The sequence below is a fragment of the Struthio camelus genome, chromosome 6 (assembly GCF_040807025.1).
Source record: "Struthio camelus isolate bStrCam1 chromosome 6, bStrCam1.hap1, whole genome shotgun sequence".
NCBI lineage: Eukaryota > Metazoa > Chordata > Aves > Struthioniformes > Struthionidae > Struthio > Struthio camelus.
This window is the reverse complement of record NC_090947.1, coordinates 12,795,764-12,814,465: the sequence shown is the minus strand read 5'-3', so window position 1 is coordinate 12,814,465 and position 18,702 is coordinate 12,795,764. Positions and strand designations below refer to the sequence as shown.

The 18,702-nt window shown below is 40.4% G+C and overlaps 2 long non-coding RNA genes across 3 annotated transcripts in view; one reads left to right on the top strand and one right to left on the bottom strand.

Annotated features, from left to right (window-relative positions):
- LOC138067625 (uncharacterized) overlaps nt 1-18,702 on the bottom strand; it is a 123,247-nt gene that overhangs the window by 3,709 nt on the left and 100,836 nt on the right. For both annotated transcript variants that reach the window (XR_011141857.1, XR_011141856.1), the window contains exon 2: nt 4,426-4,555. This is a non-coding gene — a long non-coding RNA (uncharacterized lncRNA). The remainder of the gene's footprint in view (nt 1-4,425; nt 4,556-18,702) is intronic.
- The window catches only part of LOC138067624 (uncharacterized), a 183,562-nt gene that overhangs the window by 155,277 nt on the left and 9,583 nt on the right, over nt 1-18,702 (top strand). The gene's annotated exons all lie outside the window — the stretch shown is intronic.

Genomic DNA, 18,702 nt, shown 5'->3' with positions numbered 1-18,702 from the left:
GCCACTGGTCTTCTCTAAAGATATGGGGGGGAGGCATCCTTATCCTACTGAAGACAGTTGGATGTTTACAGTTAGCTTCAGCAAAGCTCAGTTTTACCTCAAAATGTTGTCACAAACGATAACTAAAAAAAAACCCTTAAAGATCAGAAAAAAATTAAAATGTTATCATGTCCTCTTTTCCTGTTATAATCAAAAACTGTCATCTTATAAAAAGACAAAAGGATAAACCGCTCTCCTTTTCTTTTAAAAACTTGACAGAGGTTGCTGTGCAAGAAATCAACATTACTGACTAGTTTTGGTTGAATCCTCAAGTTACCCTCTCTGTTGCCTCTGTGACTGTGGACCAAAAACCGGTTTCCTATATTGTATAGTAACTTTGACCAGGGCCGCTTGGTTTCTTTGATTAACAGCTTTCATTAAGGATGAGCAGTGAATAATTACTAGGCAATACAGTGTCCTTCCCTATAAGCATACTGCATTCGTTACTCAGTTAAAAATCAGTTTGTGACGCTAATTCTTTCCTACATTCTGGCCAAATATGTTTGTGCACATAAGGAGGTCATAATAAAACAATATTAAAAATGCAATCTCAGAATTTCTGTCCATTTTGACTTAAAAGGGATTTTTGAATAATTTTATAGAATTAACCTGAGCGTGAGCTTTACTCTTTGCATTAAATTGCATAGAAATTTCTAATGTAGTAATGCTTCTGTTCACTAATGGCCTAGCTAACTTTTAAATAAATTATAATTAACCCTGTACTAGCATTTTATACAATCAATAGAGAATCAATAAGTCAATCAAGGGAATCAATAGGTCCCTTCCTCAGGCCAGTTCCAGAGCATCTGAGAGGAAACTTTACCGCAGGCAGAAGCTTTCACCTAAAAATGATCATACTCAACTGTATCCTTAGACAAAAAACCCAGAGGGATTTCATCCTGAGGGTTCCCTTCTTTCCCTTTTCAGACAGTGCTTCTCCTTGGTTCTGCCAGTGAGACGTGCTAGATGCAGGGCTCTTTTATGGGGATCGTCCATAGTAACTCAGCACTTCCATGACTGAATGCGTATCCCACAGTAAATACTCCGGGTGCAGCGTGCCTTCTGCTTGGGGAAATAAAGACTAGAGATCTGGCTCAATGGGCTTTTTAGACATGTCATACTCAATGCTGCAATGGCTAACATCCATAAAAATAAGATTTGTACCTTGCTTTTCCTGCATATTGAGGAGGGAGGAATCTGTTACTTCAGAAATCGATTCGCAACACAGTACACTGTGCACTGAGACTTGCATTTGGAAGGCAGCACCAAGTAGAGCTAGTCAATACAAACAGCTACCGCATTCATGGACTACTTTCCTATGACATTTGATACAATTGCCTGCTTTAATTGTTCAGCTCTTGTGTGCTAATGGAGGTAGAATCTCCAAGCACGTCTAGAAATCAGACCGCCCTGGAAAATCCCAGTTTCTTTTTGCCTTTGCAAAAACACGTTTCTAAAGATGAAACGTCACCGGATAATGGATCCAGAAACTGGACTCGTCTACAGAATCCAGACTTTTTTTTCTCCTTAAAAGTCCCAGAACCACTAGTGGTGGTGTGATTTTTATCAGGTTTAGAGAATGATTGTATCGTCTAATAGGTTACAGATGGATTTGCAAATTGCATTTTGGATTTAGCAAATTGCAAAATAGCTGATGAGCATCCGAGCTGAAGTAGTACCTTTGAATACATATTTTTTCTAAGATAACAGAAGAATGACTTCTTGGTCTGTATGGCCCCACTTCCAGGATGTTATTTTAACATTAATGAAGTCTTATATTATGAGGGTTGTCAGAAGAGCCCAGAAGCATATCCCATGTGAAGGATGCTTTTCTTTCTCTACTGTTCTTTATTGCAGTAGTGTGTAACTGCAAAAGTAGATGTGGAAGAGATAATCCTATCAGTTTAGGGAACTCAAGAAAAATAAAAACTCTTAGAACTAAGTGCATGCTTTTTACCATGTTTATGGCTTCCCAAGTTAGTAGTTTCTGCATTGCTGACTTACCGCCTTAGCAGATCTTGCTACTGCACGGGGCCACACAACATTTTGAGGGCAAAACTTTCTTCCTCACCAATCCCAAAAGAGCATCTAACTTAATGGAACGTCTTCCAGGTTGTTCTTCAGCATTGCTCTCATATTTTCAGATACCATCTCGTCTCCCCTCGTTATCAAGAGCTACACATGACAGTTGGTAGGGTTTTCTTCCCTTCACCAGTAGCTTAAAACCCAAAAGGTAGTTAATTTTTCCCCACCATCTATGAAACTGAGAAACAGAACCTGCCTCAGCCTATTTCTGCAATTTTTCTCCACTTTGTTCATGGGGGGGGGGGGGGGGGGGGTAGCCTGTTCAGGAAACATGCCATTACCTTTGTGCGAGGTGAGCCAGCAGTCACTGGCATTCCTTCGTTTTTCACTTGAATTCTTCAACTCCCAGACTACTGCTATTAGGACTGCTTGGGTGGGGTCTCAGAGGGTTTAAAACAATTTCGCATTATTTGCACAGGTTTACAGTTGCAAAGTGATGTGGCAATGGAAGTCTTTATTGATTTTTTATTGGTAGCACTTTGAAATATTTTTGCTTGAAAGATGCCTTCAAACTCTCTTCTTTGCACTTACCTCTGCTCCGCCAGCTTTGAAATGTTTCCTCAAAGACTTCTGGGAATTACAGCTTAATCTTTTTCCCAAGTAAAGACCTGCACTGAAGATGCTATTTGCTTTCCAAAATTAGAATGTGTTCAATTCCCAATTACAGCAATTGATCTAACACCTTGTCATGAGAGCATACGGAAAAACACCCTTGTGTAAAGCTGCACTTGTACCTTCCCATCAAAACCCCCTTTTGAGAGAAAAGTTATTCAGTCAACACCATCTTGCACAAGCTGCTCTCTGCTCTGGGTGGGGAAAGTCTTTATGTGTCAGGCAAATCTGGGGTGCAGCTTTTTGCATGAAAAAAAACAAAAGGCTCCTAAATTTCTAATCCACATGGATTTCAGAGCACACATATATTACTTGATCATTTTCTATTAAGATTAATTTCTTGGTGGAGCACAAAGCACAGGCACAAAGTCTGAGCAAGAATCCCTAATTTGGAAACAGATTCTGCTTAAAAAACAGAGATATGTATTGAAGCTTTCAATTACCATAGAAAAACAATTACTTGCATGGCTAGTAGTTTGAGACTTGAGTTATTTCAAGGACTGTTAAGAGTCCGTGGGACTAAAAGACTATTTATATTTGTCAACTTTATATATAACAATATTCATATATGTCAGATATAAATATTTATTCAATTAAGCAAGCAATAATCAGGAACAACATATAGACATCCTGAGACTGACACCAAATCTAAGAGTATAAAATTCCTTATAACTGTATTGTTTACACAATAATAATTTAAAGATTGCTTAGTTTCTTCCTGAATAAAAATGAAAGACGTGGTTTTGCCCTTAAAGAGTTGCACTCGATCCTCACAGAACGCATGTAGTTCAAAGCATGCATTAACACGGATTTTCAGTACGGGCTGCTACTGTACATTATTTCCTTCATGTAGGGTCTTCTAGCCATGCATGTTTTGCTACTGCCCTCTTTATTATTCCTAACGTAATCTTTCCTTTATTTGAATACCTTAATAATGTCATTCCCAGCAGTGAAAGCAAGTTCTAATATATGATTTACACAAAAGGAAATGTACTCAGGTTTGTAATATGACATTGATATTTAAAATACATTCAGTGTTCTTGATGCCAATAAGAGTAGTTTGGGGAAATACAAAATTAATTTAATGATAGATTAGATAGCCCATGTTACACTTCACTACCTTTTCTTCAACATATTGCATAGTCTCAGGGCCTGATTCTGTCTCATTTGCACTAATTGAACACTGGATAAGCTCTGCTAATGGGAGTGGAATTATTTTCCATTTACCAGAGAGCGTGTGACACCAGAGATTCATTTTCATATCATGTTTTTACATTCCTTAACACAGGGCAATGATGCTAAGCACCTGCACAAAAAACGATTGCTCAGCACTGGTGATTTCCATTATATTAAAACATCACCTGGGAAACAAGCCATTGTTTCCTTTTAATAAGCAAGTTTAGAAACCAAATGTCTGTTAAAATGTTCCTTTAATCTTTGTTACATAAATAGCCACGTGATGTTATGAAAATCAAGCTTCTATCTCTTCCCAGGAGTCAGAGCTATTTGTAACTGGGCAAGAGTAACTGCAAAGCGCACGCTCTGGCTAGCCCTTTCCCTGCTCCAGCCACGCTTTGTTAAGGTCGCGCTCGTTCCCGTCCAATGAGGCAGAATGAAAACAGAGAATGCCCATACACGCAGCTCCTTAGATTAGTGATAAATCCCACAGTCCAACGTTGAAAAACTTACCACTACCGAGGAGAAAGCAGAAGTTAAGCTGTAGGCAACGGGCTGCATGCTGTTTCTCACACCACTTCTGTCTTGTATGCTCTAGGAGGAATCATCCTGAATCTTTAAAACTTGATCTTGCTGTTATTCCCTAAGATTAGAAGGACAATACAAATAATTCCATTTATATACAGTATATAGTTATAGAAATATAACTTTTCTTGACCTGCATTAATTTTTAATACAGAAAAAAAATATATTTTTTTGAAGTAGCAAACAATAGTGTTGGGTAGGAAACAAAGGAATCAAGAATAATGAGGTAATAATCACAGGTTTGGCACGCTAACTCAGTGGTTCGGTAGGGGCATGACTTGCCTCATTGTGTAGCTTATATATAGCTTCATTATGAGCAAAAATACAATTTACTCTGGAATTATTTTCTAGAAGGTCTGTTTTATGCATCATCTACTTTCTTGGCAGCTTACAACCGTGTTTAACCTGTATAAAATTAACCATATTTATAGGTGATATCTAAATGAGCTGAACATGATTTTTTTCTCCAGCCTATTTCCTAAATCAGATACAGTAGCTTAACTCAGAACAGAGCAAACCCGATGAATTTCAGCTTTGACGCTGCCTCTGCAGCCAGCTCAGTGTTTATCTTGTTATACCATAAAGCAGATGACCCAGAGAAGTTTCCTTCGCCCTTTTTCTTAAGGATTGCAGACTATAGATCAATGCGAATGTGGTTCCTCTCTGAGAGAGAAAGCATACTGTTCAGTATTATACCCTCTATAATAACAAAGAGCTTTCAATTACAGACAAGAAAGGGACGGTAATTTTTAAGCTATTTTACCTTCACTAGAACTGCTCTTTCAAATAACGTAAAGGATGAATGATAATAATCCAGCAAGTGATGTTATTGTAAAGTGATAAGAGGGGGGAGAGTTTTCTGCTGTATATATTGTCATGTTATCAGTTGTCAAAGTATATTTGTATTTGTCTGACAGAATTCTTCCTTCAGGTGGCAGCTAATCATTCCGCCTCTAAGTAATTGCTCTTAGGTTCATTTAAGAGATTTACTGGATCAGTGCTAGCATATGAAGATTTTGTATAAGAAGGAATTCACATGTGATTTACCTACAATTATCTAGGTATTGGCTACATTCCTTACTAGCTGAGATTGTTTTCTTCAGGTCACATATAGCACAAAAGCTATTTTACATATACAGAATAATGACTGGTTTCAACCCCCCCCCCCCCCCCCCCCCGACATGTATAGGTAAATCCAACAATCTAGCTCTCCAAGTTTCACCTTAATTTTCAATTCAGTTTAGGTTAGACACCTAATCACTGAGTATTCATTTATATTTAGAAAGTGGAATACATGTGGTAAAAAAAGAAGTTTTCAATTAGAGACCATTATAGCTGCATATGTTTTTTACATGATATAATCGTCCAGGAAAAAAAAAAAAACATCATTTCTTTCAAACCTACTTTGCTCCCAAGAATATGCCACCAAGAATATGAAGGGTTATTTAAAAAAAAAAAAATCAAACTAAATGATAGAAAATGATGTGAAGCTTTAAATGTCACCCTTCCCAATGAAGTTAGCAGTAGAAAGTCACAGGAAAAAGATATGTTTTAAAGTCTATTGTGTGATAAAGACACAGCAATCTCCCAGCAGCTAGCTGCCTAGCTGATAAAAGGAAAGGGCCACTGGCCTAATTGTGCCTCACAGATTACTGGCCCCTCATCTGAAATGCTTTCCTCAGTGACCTTTCACTGAAGTCTCCTATTGATAGCACTGTAGACTGAGAAAGCTGTGTTTCAATATATGGGATAAGAAAAGATGATAATTCATTACCATATAATGACCTTCCAGAGTGGGAGCTCATCTCAATAGTATATTAAAGCAATCCATTCAGGTAGAACACAAGAAATAGGCCCAACTATATCAAAACCCCCTGAGCCATACAGTATTTATTGGCAAGAGAAAGATAAGCTTCACAGAAGAAGCTACTATATATTTGCCTTCTGGTGTAAAACTGTTTTTAAATCCACAAAGACATATTTAAGAATTCCTGCGAAGCTGCCTGACAGACTAAGGTCCAGGGGAAGGACGGGCTTCTAGCTCAGAGCTTTGAACACTGCGACTTGCTTTCATGTTCTGCTTCGCATTTCATTTCAGCATTTCCCATACCAAACGTTTTTCTTGATGAGGAAGACAGCAATAAATCATGGGCAGGGGACTTGCTCTTGATCAAATTCTACTGAGTCAACCAGCATTTTTTAAACGATTTTGGATGAAATTACTCCCTTGCCTTGCTAGCAACACCACGAGGACAGGGAAGGCAGCATATTCGGCATCCACCTCAGGTGCTCTCTTACACCTCCAACAGTAGCTGCTCCTACTGACTTGAAAACAGCGCCCTCCACTCATGTGTTCAGTTTAAAAACACAGTTTATAATATGCTGAATGAAACTGATGCAAAGCAGAACCAAGTCAGCTCCTTTCAAAAGTGCCTCAACAGCACATTTTGATATTGACCTTGACGGTGTTTGGAAATCTTCAGCAAAGGAAGCACTGTTGGATAAAGTAACCCCTCTGCTTCTCCTGTCACTTTTATTCCTTTGCTCACTGACTAATCAGTTCTCACAACTTTTCAAAATTTTATATCAGAAAATTTTTGAAAATATAAGTAGTGTTAATTTCAGAGGATCCTAAACCGTTTAAAGATTCAGTTAGCTGTTCATAGTTGTAAAATACAGTCTACACGTTTCAGCTATAGCTATACCTTGTTGAAAAGCCGAAGTTTGTATAGTTAAGGTTTTAGCATGATCACAAAACGTTTGAATGCAGCAGCAGAAGAAAAAAAATCAGTAACCAATGAGTCATTGGATGTGAGGTCACCCCCTGCAACATACTCTCCTGGTGAGAGGGCTTGGTGAAATCCGAGTTAAGAAAATTGAGCAATATTTATCCAAGCAATAACTTAACAATCCCCTCCCTTATTTACAAACAAGGGTCAAAAGACATTTTTGGCCAAACATTCCTCTATGCTCTTACCCATCTTGAGAAACGGGTAGCTGAATTCAAGACCTGAAGCCATAGTTACAGTTTGGCAATTAATCAGTGACAAACAGTCAAGCGTTAACATAATCTCAATACTAAAAAATAATGTATTTGTGACGTCTTCTGGAACAACAGTAAGAACAAATTGTACGTCAGTACCAGAGGTTGTGCTTCCTGCCTTGCACTCAGCACCATGCCAGCCAGCCTTCTGCTTAATTCAGACGTATCTAGAAAATAGCATGTGGAACTGCCCTGGGTTGCTCTGCAGAACGGCTTCAGTTGAGTCTGCTACTGGTGCTGCGGGTGGGAAGAGAGAAGCTTTTGCATACCGAGTCATTCTAAAGAGACTGGCGATCACGAGCCTGCTCTGAGTCCAAGACCTCCAATGACAGGCTGCTTTTTTTTTTTTTTTAAATGAAACAAAAGAGCTTCCCCTCTATCTCTAGTTAATTATTTTTTAAAAAAATATTTCCCTGAGTCTTTCTAAAATGTCTTTATACTCTAAGGGCTAAATGACTTGGTGACACAGACAAGAACAGGTTGATAAAGTGCAGGAAAGTGCAGAAACGAATTTTGAAATCTGTATTTGTTATGGATTATTCTTGGGAGACATCCTGCAATTTGCTCCCATTGTGTTTGAATGAACAAACAGCCTTAACATATAATGTGAACCTTAGGAAAGTATACTAGAAAGCTTTTTTTTGTAAAAATTCCCCATGTTTTTAGGCAACACTGCTACCTACTGGGACAATTGTTCAAACCTTGTTGAAGCCTATAGAAATGACAGAGAATAATACTTCCATGACAGCACACGCGCCAAGAAATCAAATATAACGTCCAGACGATAAGTAATTCAGCCCCATGATGGAACACTTAGCACCATTAGTTGTGCCGAAAAAATGAAAGCTCAATGACCTGGCACTTGTAGCTAACCAAGAGTTAAAAATGTTGCCTGAAGATGATGTGAACAAAGATTTCAAAGGAAGTAATTTTCTCTCTGTTCTCCCCATACTGATAGCACTCTGGGCCAATACCAGAACATAATCAGTGACCAAAGTTGCAAAGCTACGTGAATCGGGACACCAATATGTTCAGGGTATTTCAAGTGAAATGAAACCATGTTAAGAGCAAAGCCGGATAATATACTATTCTATCTAGGAGGTAAGTTGCTCTGTAAGTCAAAATTTGCTGAAGATACCTATGGTGTGACTGACTATTATTTAAAAACGATGGCGACTGGTGGAGGCAAATCAACTGTTATGAAAAGCTGAACATCTTTTCAACGTAACACCTTAAAAAGCTCTTCGGTAAGTGCTTTCACAGTAATTGCGCTCAGATCCTGAGCACTTTATAGGCACAGTCATAAAAGCTAGAACTGTTGCAAGTAGGACCCTTTAAACACAAGGGCATTGATTACAAAGAAAGCTATAAATGTTGGTCAGTAAAAATACACTGGCCATGTTTAAAAACGTGCATGTGGGCTATAAGGAAGACTGTACACATGACTACCAATAAAAAATAGTATACTTTCGGTATTGTTTGAAAATTTGCTTTGGAGCTGCCAGTTTATGATGTGAACAGTCTGATGGTGACCACCAGAGAATCAGTTTTTTAATGCCTAGCTATCAAGAATTCTAATTCCTAGCTGTTCTTCCAGTCAGTGCTGCTCTCTGCACAGAACAGATAGTGAGGGCAAAATAAGAAACTGTTGGGTTTTTTTAATACCAATAGAATAGCCAAACAATGTATAAGAGTAACGGCTATATTACTGAATGCTCAACTACAATATGTTTAACAGAGTCAAACTGCCCTGTGTCCACATGCTGACCATGCAGGACACATCCCATTTCATGCCTTACGAATAAACAAACCATGCTTAACTCTAATCTGGGCGGTCACAGGGAATGGAGGGGCTCAGAGGGCAGGAAGCAGTAGACCACAGAAGTTCAGTCCATGCTGCTCTATCCAAGTGCCAAGGACCAGCCTCTCTCCTTTACGCTGTTCAGCCTCTGGAGGCTGCAGAACGACTAATGCTTGCAGAGGAGTAAATGGATAAGCACGATTCTAACACTGCTTTTCGTAGTTAATATACTTCAACAACAACAACCCCTCACTGGCACCAGAGATAACTGCATTTACACTTTAAATCAGAAACTTGATCTAACTTCCACAAAGAGAGATCTAGTTCCCTTTGATTTGAATTTGGGAAGTAGAATGGAGAGAGGCTGCAGAACTTTCATTAAAAGTCTCATTTACTCTGACGGGTAAACATTAGTACTAGACAAGGGTCACATTACATCTGTCTATATTAAATCCGTTGATATGAAAAGCAGGTATTCTTTTGCCTGGATGATTATACCTATTAACACAAAAATCATTTGAAGTATATGTTAAGCATTCCAGCAGTTGTCTTTTTGATGTCAAAAATGAAAGAGCATACACTTCATTAAATGGCACATCAAAAGGATGAAAATGCAACCATTAATCTATATTTTATCACATTCTCCTAACAATGCATTGTAGAAAACCACATTGCATCAAATAGCAAAAAAGTCCTGAAAAATTCCTTGAGTGGTAGGAACACTCTTCACATATATTTCGTTTTTCTGCCTTTCACATTTCCCAAGGCCTCCAATCTGTTAACTAGAAATAGCCATGCTCATCCTCTTTTCACTGAGGTCATTTCAAAACCTACACAACAGAGGCAAGACTGGGCTGTAAAACGTAACAGTGTATCCACCCACTGTGTTCAAATCCTTTGTCTTGGGAGCAAGCAGTACGTTTGATCTATTTGACTCTTTCAGCTTATGAACTCCTAGTGTGCAACCAAAAGTTAATGACATTTCCTAACCTAAATTTAAGTAGGCTCATTTTTCATCTCTGACTCACCTAACTCCTCCCTCCAATGTACTGAGGAATGTCTACATGTCTGGTGACACCACCCCAACGTCAGATTTCTATCACAGTAGTTATTGTTTCTAATCCGCAAGGAAATCCATACCTGGCAAGATGGGCAGCTCTCCATCCTCCACAGCATGACAGAAAAGGGATGAAGTTTGGGGTCAAGGTGTCCTTTGCTGATTTTAACAGGACTTATTGTAGTTGTAAGCACTTTGCTTCACAGTAAGTTCTTGCAGGATTAAGCCTATAGGACTTAGCTGATCATCTCTGCTTCTCAGTGGAAAAGGGAAAGAGTTATCTGAAGCGTTCACCTATCTGGAAAGAATCTGCCTAAATAGACACAAATTCTTCATTTGGAATACTGAGGAAGGCAGAAAAAAAAACGAAAGTATACAGTGGGGTTGGTACATCAGTTAGGTTACCTAACTCCATATGGCCCCAAAGAGCCACTATGGAAACAGCAGTTGCACAGTTACGACAATGCTGGATCATTAGCTAGCCACATTAAGAAAGAGCTTGATGAATTCCTTGAATTATTTTCTCCTAATGGACGCTCAGATGAAGAAACAGAATTCAACTCACTGATGTAGCATTCCTGTGATGTGGTATTTGCATGCCATGAATATGCTACTGAATAAGGTTTCTGGCAAGAATGTTCAGTTAAACAGAAGCTTAAGGTAAACACTGTAGAAGATTCACAGATGATTCCGTTTTTCCAACTTGTAAATGAGAATATTAACACTGAAAATATGCTTCTGCAGTGCAATATTTATCCAAAAGCAATAACGTTACCTATTTTTACTATTAGAGCCAATCAATACAGTTGGAAATAAACATGTAGATGTTCACTATATCAAGCTACTCTACTGAAAACATTTTCTTTCTACTTACTGAATAAATGTAAAAATAGAAGAAGAAAAAAACAGTTTTAAATATGCACTACCCTAGGGGAAGAAGGAGAATTTAAGTTTTCAGACTGCAGTATTTGTCAAAGTAAATTCTGTCACTTAAAAATACTTCTGTAGTACCTACTGATAGGGACACACATCTGGTCCAGATGGACCCGATGAGATATCCTACGACTTAACATGATGATTTGCTTTTCATAGTTGCATTGTCAAATGCTAAGAATAATCATGCCAATATTACTGAGCTACCTGTAGTACAGAAAAATTTACTAAGCCTTCCTTGCGTTTCCCTCATCCCTACAAGATTATACTACACAGCAGGTAATAGCATGGTCTTGTTTCCCTCACTGAATTCAACTCAAAGGAGGGTACAGTACGCTGTTTAACTCTGAAATTGGCTGTGTGCACCCACAGAGCAGGTGGTATGACAGGAAGGATACCTGGAGATGAGATGAGATGAAAGCCTTGCGGCATCAAGGAACCCAAGTGCCTTTGTGATCAGGGAAGGTAGAATAAAGATAAGGGTGATCCTCATGATGATGAATTGTTTTGTGAGAAATGAAAATCCTTGGCAACTGGAGAAAGCACCATGAGATCTACAGAGAGTTGGTCTTCTGGCCACACGTTCAATTATTTTTGGCACTTACGAGGTATTAATCAATTAAGTTTAAAAAGAAGAAGTAATATGAATGTGTTTTCTTTCCTTGCCAAGCTGGCAAAGAGAGGAGAGGAGCTCCCTTACCTCTGAATCCACCAGAGCATACGCAGAGGTGTCTATCCTACGTGATGCCCTCAAGTATATACCTCGCAGAATAGCTGAATCGAGAATACGACCGAAATACAAAACTGCATCCATCAGAAGATCATTTCAGCCACCTGCTCCGTTTGTTTGACCTGCTCCGTGCGTCCGAGGCGGGGACGTCTCTTCACCTTGCCCCAGCGGCCGTGGCAGCGCAGGGACTGGCAGCCAGCGTGGGCCCTGCGAGGTGCAGGGAGCGGGCGTGCTGCCCCGCACGGGGCAAGCTGGCCAGGGAAACACCTTTCTCTAGCAGCAAGTTAGAAAAGCATCAGTACGTTAGCTTTCTGTAAGGACAACTGCTCTTAGAACTCTTTTTTGGAGGTTTACTCTTGCGGTGAATCTGAGGCCTGGATTTAGGTCTTACTAGTCTCCCCACGAGTTGCAGGGCCCCCAGAAAGGGACCCTTACTTCTCATACGGACAGTGAGTGAAATTAAGTCCTGACACGTATGCCTTTAATGACAATTTTACTCTATTAAACTTAGGCTGAATTCAACGCACGTTGCTTAAATACAGTAGAGCAAGTGATATGAAATCACATACGTGCAAGGGTGTAATAGGTCAAGTATAGACACTTTCCCACGTATCTGAAGCATCATTCACTGAAGTACTGAACAAAGATGTAAACCAGCAATTCCCAGGTGACTTGGACTGCATCTGAACCTTCCAGCTTGCTCAACTCTTCCCCTACTACAACCCCTCCCACTACAGTTTATTTGCATTCAAAACCCACGATCATCAGATTGTGCAGTAAAGCACACTTTGAAGCAGCTCAGGCCTATTCTGGAAGCCCAGGAAGGGAGAGAAGGAGGTTCTTTTCAGTGGCATTTCACAGGCAGGGAAAGACGAGTCTCAATAGCCTCTGCCTAGGTTTCACATAGGTAAGATTTTTGTTTTACGTTATCATAAAAGGCTTGCAATCTTTATCTCTCTCTCATGCAGTAAACAGCACACACAGTAATATTGCCATCAATAAACTAGCTGAATCAAATCTTCCTCTTCTGAGCCAATCCTTATATAGTGGCAATTAAAGAGAAAACAGCACTTCAGAGTTTCTGCACAGACTTTTCAGCATTCAGCAAGGAAAACATCTCTGAACATCCCTCTTTTCTCTCAAGTTTTTCTCCCTTTACTCTGAAGGTCAAAGGTTTAATTTGTATGCTCATCTCTCTCTTTCACTTTCTAGCATATCCCTAATTGAAATTTGACACATATACCCATTAGCTGAATTTATTCTTTTTCCACGCTTCATTAACAATGCTCTTTGCTATATTACGGTGATAATGCTCATCATAAAACGCTCCTCTATGCTATGTGGCTTACAATGGATGGTGATTGATGGTATCAGAGGTAACCTGGAATCTGGAAGGTAGAACTTTACATGCTGAAATTGCAAGCCGTGTTAGGAATCTCAGCAGTTAGGGTTAGATGCTGCTTTCTTACAGCCTATTAGAGGATGTTAAATGCCAGCCAACTTCTCTGATGTGGCAGAGTTAACCGTTTTTTACGGCAGTGTGGCTAAAGCAGGATCTATCCGCTACAGCCTCCTCTGAACCAGAATCTGTCACAATGAACAACTTCTGGCTGAACTTGATCTTAATCTACAATACTCACCTGAAACGTGGAATATAATTTTCTCCACTAAACTGTGCACAGTTGGGTCTTGCAACTAGAAAATGAGACTCAAAACCATAAATGCAAATGAGCTTTTCATTTAAAACCTGCAATTTCCTTTTCTGATGTACTGTATCACTTGTCCATGAAGTTTTGTCTTTTTGGAAAATGACATTTTCCTGTGGCGTGTAAGTTTCATAGGGTTGCCATGGAAACTGGGCCTCGCTCGCTCGCTCGCTCTCTTTCACCTTGAGACAAAAAATGGTTGTCATTTACAGTGCATAATTTTGCAGGTTAAACTTTCTATGATCACCCAGATAGTGATGAAACACAATGCCAGAGCTCAGGGACAGGGGAAGAGGAGAGAGCACTCATGTATTTTTAAAGGTGACAGTCAGATCCTCCACTGTCTTCTAGCCTCGCTTTAGATGAGGGGGCAAAGGGCCCGAGTGTGACACGCTGAGTAAACGACCCGGGCTCTCTGTCTCATGGCCCCTCAGCCTCTAAAGAGGGGAGCTGTGAGCTCTGTCTGGCTCGAAGCTCTGGGAGGAACGAGTGCGGGCAAGGCGCAGCGCCCGGCGCAGCACAGACCCCTCGGCATTTGCCGGCCCAGAGCCACGTCACCTGGCTGTGGCCTCGCTGAGGCTGAGGCCTTGCTGGAGCGGGAAGGGAGGGCCACTCTGCCGCAAAGGTCCCAGATGGCTGAAGGGTGATGGAGGCACCTAAAAACAGCCATGCCTGGGAAGCCATGGGGAAAGGTGCCTCTGCTGCCCTCTGGGTAGGTGGATCCCTTTAAAGGAAGAGGAGCTTACAGTTTTCTTGGGAGCAATGGAGCAAGCTCTGGGAGAGAACGTGCCCCCGCAGGAGGGACAGAGGGGCTGGTGGCTCCGCAGCCCTTCAGAGCCGGTGGGGAGAGCTCCAGACACCCAGCAACACAACTAGACCTAGCTGAGAGCACATGGAGAACGGACTCTTAGGGGTCACATGAAAACCCTCAGACAGGGACGATGGAGATGTCTTTACAGCTAGGAAACAGGGCTTGGTTCTACTTGGTACTAACCAAGCGTAATGCAAGCTCTCATGAGGCAAGAGAGGATTGCTTCAAAAGAGAAGCAGTTGTTTTAAACAACTTATCGAGTATTCAGCTGAGCCAAAAGAATGTCCTGGGGAAACAGGGGCAGGAAGCGGTAGGGTTTGCTCTTTTGTCCCAATACGTAGACCTTTTACCTTGCCTAAGACTGGTTTGTTTATCTCCGTGCAGGGCCCTATATGTCACGAGCTATATCCATCATGCAGGCCACAAGAAATAAACTGTAAACCCATACCATGCACAAAGCTGAAATTCTTGGAGAGGCTGCACCTGAGGTGCACAAGTTAGTGAGCGGGCCCAGCTATGGGGGAGCATGGCTTTGTAACAGAGCTGCACGAGCACGTCCTTCATGAATACAGCACCCTGAATCCCACCAAAAAAAAAAAAAAAGTTCCAAATCTCCCATCCACTTAGAGAAAATGTTTGTCTATAAAATCTAAATTGTATACAGGAATAATATGCCTATACAGAAGGAGTCTTAAGGAAAAACTGAAGTGCATGAGCATAAGACCTGCTGCTTTTACGGGCCAATCTGAAACAAGAAAAAATTGAAATTCTTATTGTAAGTGCAATTTTTGTGGGTTTAGCCAAACAAGGCTGAGATGCGTTTGGATAAATTTTGGATAATCATCTGAACGTCTGAATGTTTGTCAGCCTTCGTAGAGGTTTACCAACCACTCGCTTTAACCCCTACAAACCAATTAGCTACTGTGTGTAAATGCTTGAGAAATGGTTAGTCAGGAGGAGTCATTTCAGCAGCACATATTTAGCAGGGATAGAAATGGATGTTTAAAAGAGGCTGTTTTGCAAATAAGCACCTGAAAGCTAAAAGCAGTAGTACAAAATTCACTGGTATTTATTGCACTACTTATTTCACCTATGAGAAGCTGTGCAACTTCAAAAATCTCTGTGTTCTCGGCTCAATAGAGGATTTTTTTCATCTTTTAATGAACAGCACTGCTGTGTGGTGCACGATGTGAAGTGAAGATGTCTAAAAAAGGCTTTGCAGGAACACTACATGGCACTTTTACTTAAAGAAACACCCGTGTTTTCCAGCTGTTTCCTACAGATGTCATATGTATGCTTAAAGGTCACTCTTCCTTTCAGAGCATCAACAGCCCCACTGTCATTTATATAGCAAACAAACAGCTCATTGCAGGATAAAGTGTTTTAAATACAAAACGTAATAGAAATAGAAAAGGCTAAACAGTAGATGAGGCACGGAAAAGAAGATAATTCTGAGGGAAAATCGGCCTAATATTTTCACTGATGTCACAGTTTGAGAGTGCTGGGACTGTTCGCACAGTAGAGGTCTTGGAGGTGCAACTCTGTGAGGTGGGGGAGCTGTGCCGCTCCTGGCTGGGGCTCCCCAGCATCACTGCTAGCTCACCGTGTCCCACCAGAGCTCGAAGCACCTCCCTCCACGCAGCCCAGCTTTGAAAACAATCTGCCTCCTAAGCTGGAAAATAGTCCAGCTCTTAGAAGAATAACAAGACCTTCAGAAGCCGAATCTAAGATGGCTACAATCTCCTGAGGTGGGGGGTGGCGAGGAGGGGATTGAAAAATCACACAGGGATCATCCTGGAATTTCTGACTAACTAAAAATACTGGAAGTGCAAAGTTCAGGGCTGACTGCTTTGAGAGACAGAGAAGAAAATGAAGCAGTGCAGACTGGCAGTAACACGCTATTTGCCTTCAGAGTTAGTACAGATCATTTCAAATAAAAGGCACAGCTTTTCCTTGTCGGATTTTTCTTTTAATTATAAAATTTATCCTGTAATTGATGGGAATATCTTTTTAAACATATAATCACGTAAAACTGAATGGTAAGACTTCCAAATGTTGGTGCTTGCGTTAGCAGCAGATAGGGTTTAAGACTGTCCTCCAAGTGACCTCCAAGATAAGAGACAAGCAAGATTGTAATTTTAGGCGTCCAAAAATAATTACTGAAAACGAAAACGCAACTAACAGACACTTACTTTGGGGTAGTTGGTCTTCATATTCTGGTACAGCCTACATGCATTAGTATAATGGAAGTAAGTGACCTTTTCCTTAAAATGGAGCGTCTACCTCTTATCTGCATCTATTTCACCTATAAATCTCTTTGGGAACAGCTTGTACAAAGAGGAAAGTGAGTAAGTTATGGTACTTTCATAATAGCTCCTTATCCACCTGGCAGTTTATAAGGTTTCATAAACCTATTTACTTCAGGTATTTATTCAAATACAGCGGTACATTAGCAAGCTGTCACAGTACTTGAAAGTATCTCTCAGCTGCCTATAAAGGAAGTGCACATAATTACCATTTGTTACTTTATGGTGTTTTATTACAAGAAAGTAGCACAAAATGCTCTTACTCTGTTTTAGAATATAAACTCTTCTAAATGTATTGATGAGTTTGTCGGAAACCTTTTATAATTCCTCTCTCTCAGTGCATCTATTAAATATTTTGGAGTATGTTTTTCTTTCCTACTTGTAGGCATCTAGTTCTCCTCCTTAACAGATGAAAGCTCATGGTCTTTAGACTAAGCGCATTGACTTCTATCCCCCAAACGCGTCAACAGATGCACAGACTGGGCTAACCAGCATGTCCAGGCTACACTCGCAGCCCCTGTTTTCCACGGGCCCAGAACGTGACTTTGAGTTTGGTCTGTCACTCTACCGTCCTCTCTCCTACCTGCAGGCTCAGGCTGTCAGGGCTTCTTTTCACTCACGTTGTGTCAGACTTTTCTATTTGCAAAGTAAGTCGTTTCTTGTGTGCCTGCTGATCATGGTAGTTTTGAGGAATCTTAACCAAGACCCTGGCCCCATTTCGCTGTACAAACAAATGACTATGGATTGCTCCAGGAGAAACTGTTAGCCAATCGTTTTAGCAAGCTATAGTTGTGCATTAGTGGAGGTTTCCACAGTCTCCCTTACAGCGAGTGGGAGGATGAGCACTGCAGAGAGCAGTAGCTGCATCCTACGACCCAGAGACTTGGCTTGCTGATCCTGCTGCTCGCACTCCCCCAGCCGTCTGGAGGCACAGGGCTTTTTCTTTTCATACAAGTAGATGGAAAGCTGTTTTCACACAATTACTTTGCGCTGAAAAAAAGTTCTTAAATTGGGAGTGAAGTGATAAAAGGTCTGAACCTTCTGCTAGTCATAAAGAAAAGTAGCTAAAGGCAGCCAGCCAAGAGGAGATAGTAAAAAGGACACTGAATGTCATGCAAATGTCTGTATTTTTTCCAATCTATCTCACATGGAGAAATGTGAGCTGTACAGGTATATATGTGAGCTTACAGGTTTTAAGACATGATAATTTATGGAAAACATTGTAAAGATTCCCATTAACTTCTTTCCTTTAAAAAATATATATATTCAGAAGAACTACGAAATAGTCACTGTACAGATCAAAACCCTTTGCTGAAGCAGTACAGATACTCATGAGTTCACAAGTGATCATTTCTCAGTGAAACCCAGTGAAAGAGGAAATGGCTGACTGAGTTTGCTAGCAACGCTTTGGTACCTTGGAGCAAATTTGAGCTTCAAGCTGCCTAAAGCATTGAAGGCAGGATACCTGGAGTAGCACCCCTTTTGTGTGCTACATTGAGCCAGAATTTGCAACCAGAGGAAAGGAAGTTTAGTAGGCTATTCCTTCAGGCCACCTGCAGCTAATAGAAGTCAGTCTTATTCATATGAAGCACAATGAATAATCATGATAACTGTCAAAGTTACTGCACTGATTGTGGTTGTTCTTGTATACTAAGCTGCAGCATCCTAGGATGAAAGCATAAATGAACAGAAATGTTTCTGTGAGAAGCCACCGATCATTTTTAAAGTTACCTTGAGCTCTGCTAAAAAAAAAAAAAAAAAAAAAAAAAAGGCACTTTAACTGCAGAATTGTAATTCTTGGTAGCTTTCCCTTCATAA